This window comes from Bubalus bubalis, chromosome 12 (genome assembly GCF_019923935.1).
Source record: "Bubalus bubalis isolate 160015118507 breed Murrah chromosome 12, NDDB_SH_1, whole genome shotgun sequence".
Classification (NCBI taxonomy): domain Eukaryota; kingdom Metazoa; phylum Chordata; class Mammalia; order Artiodactyla; family Bovidae; genus Bubalus; species Bubalus bubalis.
In genome coordinates, this window is record NC_059168.1 from 18,115,570 (window position 1) to 18,127,578 (window position 12,009).

The window sequence follows — 12,009 nt, forward strand, 5'->3', positions numbered from 1 at the left end:
GTAATGGTAAAAATTCTCCAAGCCAGGCTTCAACAGTAAGTGAATTGTGAACTTCCAGATGTTCAAGCTGGTTTTAGAAAAGGCAGAGGAACCAGAGATCAAATTGCCAACATCTGCTGGATCATGGAAAAAGCAAGAGAGTTCCAGAAAAACATCTATTTCTGCTTTATTGACTATGCCAAAGCCTTTGACTGTGTGGATCACAACAAACTGTGGAAAATTCTTCAAGAGATGTGAATACCAGACCACCTGACCTGCCTCCTGAGACCTCTGTATGCAGGTCAAGAAGCAACAGTTAGAACCAGACATGGAACAACAGACTGGTTCCAAATTGAGAAAGGAGTACATCAAAGCTGTATATTGTCACCCTGCTTATTTAACTTATATGCAGAGTACACCATGAGAAATGCTGGGCTGGATGAAGCACAAGCTGGAATCAAGATTGCCGGGAGAAATATCAATAACCTCAGATATGCAGATGACACCACACTTATAGCAGAAAGCAAAGAAGAACTAAAGAGTCTCTTGATGAAAGTGAAAGAGAAGAGTAAACAAGCTGGCTTAAACTAAGAGAACTAAGATCATGGCATCTGGTCCCATCATTTCATGGCAAATAGATGGGGAAACAGTGGAAACAGTTACAGACTAAATTTCTTGGGTGGCTCCAAAATCACTGCAGAGGGTAACTGCAGCCATAAAATTAAAAGATACTTGCTCCTTGGAAGAAAAGTTATGACCAAACTAGACAGCATGTTAAAAAGCAGAGACATTATTTTGCTAACAAAGGTCCATCTAGTCAAGGCTATGGTTTTTCCAGTACTCATATATGGATGTGAAATTTGGACTATAAAGAAAGCTGAGCACAGAAGAATTAATGCTTTTGAACTGTGGTTTTGGCCAAGACTCTTGAGAGTCCCTTGTACGCAAGGAGATCCAACTAGTCAATCCTAAAGGAAATCAATCTTGAATATTCAGTGGAAGGAGTGATGCTGAAGCTGAAACTTTGTCCACCTCATGCAAAGAACTGACTCATTTGAAAAGACTCTGATGCTGGGAAAGATTGAAGGCGGGAGGAGAAGGAGACGACAGAGGATGAGATGATTAGATGGCATCACTGACTCAATGGACATGAGTTTGAGTAAACTCTGGGAGCTGGTATTGGACAGGGAGGCCTGGTGTGCTGCAGTCCATGGGGTCACAGAGTCAGACACAACTGAGCAACTGAACTGAACTGAACAATCAAATGTGATGGGAGGCTCTTGTTTGAATCTTGATTTGTACAAAACAACTGTTAGATGATCTTCAGACAATCAGGGAAACTTGAAAATGGCTTGTGTATAAGTACTAAGAAATCATTGCTAACTTTTTCAGGAATAATTGTGTCACGATGGGTACATAAAAATTCATTGTCAATTAAGCAAAGCATACCAAGTGATTTAGGAGGGAAATAACTGTTGAGTCACAATTTGGGGAGTTTCCTGGGTGAAATATTAAACTAGACCTGGTACAGAGTGAACAAGAAGAGACAGACCACTCCAGATTGGTAGGTGGCAGTTCTAATAAGCAAGGGAACTTGCAGCCAAGGCTTGTCTTGGGTGACCTCAAAATGAATAGATCTCCACATCCACCTGCCAGAATCTTAAATTTATATAGAGACCTTAACTGGGTTTAATAATGAATTCAGTCCTCTGAGTATGGGCATGATGGGCAGAACATGCACTCCAAGGTCAAGTAAGGGCATAAGGAGCTTCCTATTGAGCCTCCAACTCACCCATCAACCATGGTCATGTCTTCTCAATGACCTCCTCCAACAATAACATGTCTAACAGGTTCTGAAATACTCCAAAAAAACCAGAAATGTGTAGATGGGGAATAGAAAAAACAGAACAGACAAAATGTGGATCATTATTGACATCAGTTTATTATTTTACTTTCTACACTTTTGCATATGTCATTCTTCATACATTATTTTTTAAAAAGAAGGAAATATTAGAGACACATAGCCAAAATTGTGTCTCTTGAGTTCCATTTTGATACAGAATTTCATTAGGTTAGTTCATATTGGTTAAGCTGTTCATGGCAGAATAACTCTTTCCATTCTTTCCATTGCTCCAGACAAGAATCTAGAGACCGTCCTTGACTCCTTTCATTGTTCATTCCCCACATTGACTCCAACCACAAATCTTCTGGGCTCCACCTCTAACAGAGATCCTGAGCCTGACTCCTCCTCACACACACCACATCTGACTTTGTGAAATTGTTAAAAACCCATTAACAATTTCTAGGAAATAAAAAGAGTTAATAAATAAAATAATAAAATAAACTCCAAACTTTTTTTTTTCCTTCATGCTTATTGTTATTACATTAGCTCACAAGGTGTTGCATGTGGAGGCCTCATGTCCATCACTTCAGACCACAGTTCCTAGTGAGAAATGGCTAGCCCAGCGCTTCAGCTTGGTGAGCCCTGTGCAGAAGCCCTGCGCACGACACCTCAGTTCAAGACGGCAGTGGCAGTGGGCCATGTGCACTGCGCCCAGCACGACACTCTGGAGCTGTGAGCACTGCGGCTGCGCAAACCCTGGAGCTCTCCATAAAGCAGTTCTACTCATGGACCCCTGGGCAGAGCGTGTACTGTAGAGTGAGAGCTCACACCTCTCTGTTCTTTGATCAAAGAATGAAACATTGTCTCTAAACCGAATTCCATTTCATCTTATTGCCCTGAAGGGCACCAGGCAGAAAAACCCTTATCGGGGCCTGACTGGAAAGAGTTGTTATTGTTTTTTAGTCACTAAGTCATGTCCAACTCTTTTGCAACCTCGTGGACTACAGCCTTCTCTATCCATGGGATTCTCCAAGCAAGAATACTGGAGTGGGTTGCCATTTCTTTCTCCAGGGCATCTCCCCAACTCAGAGATCGAACTCTCATTTCTTGTACTGACACGCAGTGTCTTTACCACTGAGCCACTAGGAAAGCCCAACTTGAAAGAGTGGGTAAACTTTTTTCAAGTTACACTATCTTCTCACCTGAATTATTAAAAAAGCCTCCTCACTGGTAGCTGCTTCTTTTTGTTCTTTTGGTTGATTCTCAACAGAGCACCCTCAGGGGTCCTATTAAACCTCATTCAGGTCATTCCTTTGCTCATCCCCTCTGCCTCTGTGGTGGCATCTCATCTCATTCAAATTAAAAGAAAATATTGCTAATAAGCCTACTGGGTTCTATATGATCCGGACCACCACTGTCTCCTGTTACTCTCCTCTTCACTCACTTTATTCCATTCAGACTAGTCTCCCTATTATTTCTTGAACACAACAACATACTCCCATCTCGGGGCCTTTGCATTTGCTGATCAATGTACCAGGCATACACTTCCCCCACATATCTCCATGATTTGTTCTCTCACTTCTTTTAGGACTTTGTTCAAGCTCCACTTTCCCATAATTCCCTTCTTAAAATTAAATTCTCTGGCCTTCCATATTCCTCTTTAATACCTTATTTTTTCATTTCTCTCACAATCACACAACATATATTTTGAACTTATTTATATTATATATTTCTGTGTCCTTTATTTTCCATGAGAGATTTATGACTCTTATGCTCACTTCTAGATCCCTAGCACTCAGAGAAGTGTCTGGCACATAGTAAGAATTCAATGATTATTTCTTGAGTAACTAAATTAAGCTTCTATTCCAGTAGCATTACTGGCATTAGAGGTTCATTATCCTTCCAAGTCATTACCTTGACTAGTCTTAACCAGCAGTGGGTAAACTCACTTCTTTCATTATTCACTCATTCTTTCAAAATAAATTTACTGAGGTCCTTTTATGAATTAGGAACTGAAAATATGATAATAAGATAAATGTTATGCACTCTCCCAGGGCTTCCCTGGTGGCTCAGAAGGTAAAGAATCTGCCTGCAACACAGGAGACCCAGATTCAATCCCTGGGTTGGGAAGATGCCCTGGAGAAGGGCTTGGCAACCCACTCCATTATTCTTGCCTGGAGAATCCCATGGACAGAGGAGCCTGGTGGGCTACAGTCCATGGGGTCTCAAGAGTTGGACATGGCTGAGCAATTAAGCATAGCACAACACAGATAGTCATCTCCCAGCTCTTAGGAAAGGAAGGACACTTCACTGCCATCCTATGTTTAGTCTATATAGATATTCGATCAGTTAGCTCTAGACTCTAGGGTGAATCTTCATAAAACAGAGTTGTAGGGGTATTGTGAGATATGCATCCCCTCTGGATTTAGGCAGCCTTTGAACAGAGTATGGGGTTGGTTGGGATCCCAAAGCCAATTGCCTCTGGTCATTAAACTGCACTTCTGGGCCTCCTCCAAGAGCAACCCAAGAGAAGTGAGTTAAAATAGTATTCCCCATGGTCTCCTCAGGTGGTGAGAACTCCTAGCTATAACCAGCACTTATTGTTTTGTCCTAAGGCTCTTGTGCAGAGCCCAGGAGTAACTCTGCCACCTGGACAAAAAGGGAGGTGTTACTACTAGAGGCACTCAAAGAGAATCACACATCACAGCAACCCTACCTACAGCCAACTGGGCAAACTCCTCGTGCGTATAGTTCCAGGCAGTGTCTAAAAGCTGAGATCTTCATGCAATCTAGATCATCTCTGCTTATTTGTGACTTTCTAGTGGAGTCTAGGCTCATATAAGGTGGCCATTTTAACAATGTATGCACATTTTGCAAATCAGAGCTCCATCATTTTTAAATATTTAGATTTGAGATCATTTTTCATTATCACAAAAATTTTAGCACTGTGTTTGTCAATGAAAGAAAATAATTACTGGTTACATTCTTTCAATCTAATTTTAACTGTGATAAGTTTTTGAACTGCTGTAACAATAGTTTTATATTTTTTTATTACCTATTTGTGGGGACAAATTTTCTTGTTGATAATATCTATCCCAAATTTGAAGACAAAAAAATGTTTTAAGATACCATCACTTAAAAACTTAATCAGAAATTGTTTGTGGTCATTTCCAGTGTAAAAGCCCAACAAAAATTACAGCTATGTTCACTGAAGGAAGCACAAGTTTCTCATTTGACATTTCAAGATTTTTACATAGATGCATTTTTCCAATTAAAGATCTAGTATTTTTTTCTAACATTTGCTTTATAAAAAATTGAATGATTTTCATCACCTATATATCTTATATAGTTACTCCCAAATTTTCTCTAATTTACCCCAGGAAATATTACCATTTTCTACATGTGCTTTGACATTTTTATAAAAAGGTTGATAAGCACTCCACCTGAGGAACTTGTATGCCATGGATGAAACTGTTGACCTCTTATGTGCAAAATTTTTCAGCCAGCCATGATTTCCCAATGGCATTTCAAGCCTCATTCTCTTATGGTGTGATTCCTGTGCAGACAGAGGCAAGCACTGGTGTCAGGAATAGCCTCCCTGTGCTATCACTCAATTCCTCAGTCCCTCTAAGGGATTGAATGAGATCAATAAGACTTCATTCTTTTGAAGGAAAAAGTATACCATTGTCTTGAATGTCAATAAAGACACTATGTGAGTTCAGTCAGTTAATGTGTTGAGGTACAGACTTCCAGTCTAAGTTCAGAGTCAAAGACGTGAGCCAAAATTATCCTGATTTATACCAGAATGACATTTGCCACATTTATTACAGCATATAAGCTTAACCATAGAAAGAGAGCTATGGTTAAAATTATCATTGCCATTTTTTATATCTTGAACATCTTTTAGGCTCATTTACCTTCCTTTTTCTAAAGAATTTTGAACTTCAGCACCTAAAGGCTACCTTTATTAGTAATGGGTTTAACTGCCTAATTATCAAAATGGTGTATAATCAAAGCTAAGTAGCCTGAGCATGATGAAATAGCTATTTAATTTACTGCCTATGTGGTAGCAGCCTTTTTCCCATTTGTGTTTCTTTTCTGTTCATCAATGGAAGGATCTAGTGTAACCATAATGGAGGCTTTATCTTCTGCATATCCGTCATCACTCTGACTTATTCAAAGAAGAGATCTATGCATGGCATAAAAGGATATTTTCCTATGAAGACAAATGTTAACACTTGGAAAATAATAATTATATTTGAAAAAAGAAGAATCATGCAAATTCTTATGATAATGGATGCATACTCTATTCCCATTACCTTTGTATCTCTCCTAATATAAGGCTAAGATTTATCCCTAGAAAAAATCTAATAACTATTTTTCTGTTTGAGGGAATAAGATAGTTCAGTTCAGTCGCTCAGGTGTGTCCGACTCTTTGCGACCCCATGGACTGCAGAACGCCAGGCCTCCCTGTCCATCACCAACTCCCGGAGCTTACTCAAACTCGTCCATTGAGTCGGTGATGCCATCCAACCATCTCATCCTCTGTTGTCCACTCCTCTTCTTGCCTTCAATCTTTCACAGCATCAGGGGCTTTTCAAAATGAGTCAGCTCTTTGCATCAGGTGGCCCAAGTATTGGAGTTTCAGCTTCAGCATCAGTCCTTCCAATGAATATTCAGGACTGATTTTCTTTAGGATTGACTGGTTGAATCTCCTTACAGTCCAAGAAACTGTCAAGAGTCTTCTCCAACACCACAGGAATACAAACTAGTACAGCCACTATGGAGAACAGTGTGGAGATTCCTTAAAAAACTGGAAATAGAACTGCCATATGACCCAGCAATCTCACTGCTGGGCATACACACTGAAGAAACCAGAATTGAAAGAGACACGTGTACCCCAATGTTCATCGCAGCACTGTTTATAATAGCCAGGACATGGAAGCAACCTAGATGTCCATCGGCAGACAAATGGAAAAGAAAGCTGTGGTACATATACACAATGGAATACTAACTCGGCCATTAAAAAGAATACATTTGAATCAGTTCTAATGAGGTGGAGGAAACTGGAGCCAATTATACAGAGTGAAGTAAGCCAGAAAGAAAAACACCAATACAATATCAGATCAGATCAGATCAGTCACTCAGTCGTGTCCGACTCTTTGCGACCCCATGAATCGCAGCACACCAGGCCTCCCTGTCCATCACCAACTCCCGGAGTTCACTCAGACTCAAGTCCATCGAGTCAGTGATGCCATCCAGCCATCTCATCCTCTGTCGTCCCCTTCTCCTCCTGCCCCCAATCCCTCCCAGCATCAGAGTCTTTTCCAATGAGTCAACTCTTCACATGAGGTGGCCAAAGTACTGGAGTTTCAGCTTTAGCATCATTCCTTCCAAAGAAATCCCAGGGCTGATCTCCTTCAGAATGGACTGGTTGGATCTCCTTACTAATGCATATATATGAAATTTAGAAAGATGGTAATGATAACCCTGTATGCAAGACAGCAAAAGAGACACAGATTTATAGAACAGTCTTGGACTCTGTGGGAGAGGGTAAGGGTGGGATGATTTCAGAGAATGGCATTGAAACATGTATAATATCATATGTGAAACAAATCGCCAGTCCAGGTTCAATGCATGATACAGGATGCTTGGGGCTGGTGCACTGGGATGACCCAGAGGGATGGGATGGGGAGGGAGGTGGGAGGGGTGTTCAGGATGGGGAACACATGTACACCGGTGGCTAATTCATGTCAATGTATGGCAAAACCAATATAATATTGTAAAGTAATTAGCCTCCAAAAAATAAATAAATAGAAAACAACAACAACAAAAGCATCAATTCTTTGGCACTCAGTTTTCTTTATTGTCCAACTCTCAAATCCATCCATGACTACTGGAAAAACCATCCTTTGACTAGATGGACTTCTGTAAGCAAAATAATGCCTTTGCTTTTTAATATGTTGTCTAGGATCGTCATAGCTTTTCTTCCAAGGAGCAAGCATAAAAGGATATAAAAATGTCTCATATTCATAGCATTAATCACTGGTACATTAAGAAGAGTACAAGGTTTTATAGAGATTGAATCGTTGGTCAGGCATAAGGAACTGGTGTGAACAGTAGGTATACTATAACTCTATGATCTGATGAAAACTTAGCTAAAAGCCTGTTCTCCCAGACCTATGGCTTCCATGCAAAGCTATATGCTATATTTTCATTTTGAAAAATTCTTTCTGGCAGCAAAGATTCATTGAGAAGTTGAGTTTATAGAGAGAATACGTAGCAAACTGCTGAGTGCTTCAGTCTAGAAGGCAGAGCACCATGTACACAGTATATTTATAATGATGCTGATGCTAGCATTGCTGTGTCTGGACACAGGAAGACATTCTGCAATGCCTCACACACATTCTCATTTAATCCTCAGAATGCTTTCACTGTTCTAACCCTATCTTACTGATGAGCAAAATAAGGCTTAGTGTCTGAACCAAGTATGTCTGATTCAGAATGTCATGCTCTCACCCCTTGGCTCACTGTGGCCTCTTAAACATACATTAATGCCCCTACATTTTATACATCAGATCTAGAAAAGCTTTCTAACTCTATGACAGCTGTTTATATTCTTTCAACCTGTTTGTTTAAAAAAAAAAAAGAACCATTTTTGCTGCTTTCTAGACTAGAATTATTTATTAAATTATAATTTCTTTTTTTCCTTTTGGAAAACTGCATGCTAATATTTAGAGCCAATGTGAAAGATTTGGGTATATATTTGAAGAATCATTAAACACTAGTCACTGTGATTGTAACCACTATGAGAAAAGATACCCACAAGCAGACAGGTCAAGAGTGAGTTTTCCAGGTCATTGGCTCTGTCCAGAACTGCCTCAGTGAATCTCATGCCACAGAGTCTCCCAGTGCTGAGCTAGCATCTATGTACATCAAAGCTGTGACCAGAATGGCTAATTCATGCGCTAAACCTGAATGTCAAGATTTGTTAAACACATATCTCTTTAGAAAAACCACCTGATCAAACCCCCTGGAAGAAAAATGAGAGAACAAATTATTTATCTATGTTTGGATTTAGGTGTTTTAATTTGCTATTGTAAAGAGTAGACAAACGTTTATTGTTTGTTTATGGCACAGTAATAGCATACCTGGGTAAAGAGTGAGGATCTGTTCCTGTAAGAGTTCAAAATGAGGCATGTAGGGCTTCCCAGGAGGCTCAGCGGTAAAGAATCTGCCCTCCAGTGCAGGAGACACAGGTTCTATCCTTGATCCAGGAAGATCCCACATGCCGCAGAACAACTAAGTCCATGTGTTACAAATATTGAGCCTGCGCTCTAGAGCCCAGGTGTCGCAATTACTACAGCCCCCAAACCTTAGAGCCTGTGCTTCACAACAAGAGAAACCACTGCAATAAAAAGCCCATGCACTGCAATTAGAGGGTAGTCCCCAATCGCCGCAACTAGAGAAAAGCCCATGGAGCAACAGAGACCCAGCACAGCTGTAAATAAATGAATGAATAAAATTATATTTTAAAAAAGCATATATATAGAGACAGAAATGAGTGAAATTGACAAAGTTACTAGTGGTAGATGATACAGAGGCTCATTAGGGAGCCCTCCCTAACATAGCGAATATGAATGCATTATAAATGAATAAATCAGCAGCTTAATGATAGGAAGGCTTTCAGTGCATCAATGCTGCTGTCCATCAGTAATCTCTCTGCTCCTTTTCCCCGCCCTTCTTTTTCCTTCTCTTCACTCTAATGAGGAATGTCTTGTGGCTACAAGTGTAATAATCCCCACCACTATCAATAGAACATCAGTCAGTCAGGCAGTTCAGTTCAGTCGCTCAGTCATGTTCGACTCTTTGTGACCCCATGAAAGGCAGCACGAAAGGCCTCCCTGTCCATCACCAACTCCCGGAGTTCACTCAAACTCATGTCCACCAAGTCGGTGATGCCATCCAGCCATCTCATCCTCTGTCATCCCCTTCTCTTCTGCCCCTAATCCCTCCCAGCATCAGAGTCTTTTCCAATGAGTCAACTCTTCACTTGAGATGGCCAAAGTATTGGAGTTTCAGCTTCAGCATCAGTCCTTCCAATGAACACCCAGGACTGATTTCCATTAGGATGGACCGGTTGGATCTCCTTGCAGTCCAAGGGACTCTCAACAGTCTTCTCCAACACCACAGTTCAAAAGTATTAATTCTTCAGCACTCAGCTTTCTTCACAGTCCAACTCTCACATCCATACATGACTACTGGAAAAACCATAGCCTTGAATAGACAGATATTTGTTGACAAAGTAATATCTCTGCTTTTCAATATGCTATCTAGGTTGGTCATAACTTTCCTTCCAAGGAGTAAGCACCTTTTAATTTCATGGCTGCAGTCACCATCTGTAGTGATTTTGGAGCCTAAAAAAATAAAGTCTGACACTGTTTCCACTGTTTCCCTATCTATCTGCCATGAAGTGATGGGACCAGATGCCATTATCTTCGTTTTCTGAATGTTGAACTTTAAGCTAACTTTTTCACTCTCCTCTTTCACTTTCATCAACAGGCTCTTTAGTTCTTCACTTTCTGCCATAAGGGTAGTGTCATCTGTATGTCTGAGGTTATTTATATTTCTCCCAGCAATCTTGATTCCAGCTTGTGCTTCTTCCAGCCCAGCGTTTCTCATGATGTACTCTGTATATAAGTTAAATAAGCAGGGTGACCATATACAGCCTTGACATACTCCTTTTCCTATTTGGAACCAGTCTGTTGTTCCATGTCCAGCTCTAACTGTTGCTTCCTGACCTGCATATAGGTTTCTCAAGAGGCAGGTCAGGTCGTGCGTTCAAGGTCAGGAGGGGCAGCCATGAGGAGATACCCCTCGTCCAAGGTAAGGAGCAGCGGCTGCGCTTTGCTGGAGCCTCAGTGAAGAGATACCCCACGTCCAAGGGAAGAGAAACCCAAGTAAGAGGGTAAGTGTTGAGAGAGGGCATCAGAGGGCAGACACACTGAAACCACAATCACAGAAAACTAGCCAATCTTATCACACAGACCACAGCCTTGTCTAACTCAGTGAAACTAAGCCATGCCGTGTGGGGCCACCCAAGACGGACGGGTCATGGTGGAGAGGTCTGACAGAATGTGGTCCACTGGAGAAGGGAATGGCAAACCACTTCAGTATTCTTGCCTTGAGAACCCCATGAACAGTATGAAAAGGCAAAATGCTAGGATACTGAAGGAGGAACTCCCCGGGTCAGTAGGTGCCCAATATGCTACTGGAGATCAATAGAACATACCCATCTTTTTTTCAGAGAGTGGAATACTAAGAAGCATCATAGAGATAAAGGCAAAAGTCTGCCTCTCCCCTTCTTTTTCTCTTTTCTTCACCCACAGGTCCACTAAACCAACAAGAGAGCACTGTTCATAGTGACTCACATTTGTTGTAGCAAAAAATCGTTCTTCACACTTCTTATAGTCCCATAAAAACTAGTAGTGTTTGAACAGTCATAAAATGACAATGCAGTAATCCTGCTACCATCTCTCTCAGATTTTACTCACATATAAGTAAAGGAGAAAAAAAAAGGACCATCATTAACTAAAAGGATGCTTATAATATGATAAAAATGTGTGTCTTAAGTCACTTCAGTCATGTCCAACTCTTTGCAACCCCGTGGACTGTAGCCTGCCAGGCTCCTTTGTCCATGGGATTCTCCGGGCAGGAATACTGGAGTGGGTTGCCATGCCATCCTCCAGGGAATCTTCCCAACCCAGAGATCATACCCACATCTCTCAATTCTCCTTACATTGGCAGGCAGGTTCTTTACCAGTAGCTCCACCTGGGAAGCCCATGATAGACACAGTGTCACTTATATGTACCACAACATATTACTTGGGTTAACATGAGACTCTCATGTAGAGTTTATGCAGTTATCATTCTTTTCCTTCTACAACCTTCCCACAGTCAGTGGCTTCAATGTACTCTGGATGGATAACCCCCAACATAATTATATTTGAAATGTTCTGAGACACAGAACCTGATATTTAGCTACAAGCCTTAATTTTCCTGAGACCTAGAAGTTCAGTGACAAAAACTCAGATCCTATACCCTTTAACGGAGAAGGCAATGGCACCCCACTCCAGTACTCTTGCCTGGAAAATCCCATGGACAGAGGAGCCTGGTAGGCTGTGGTC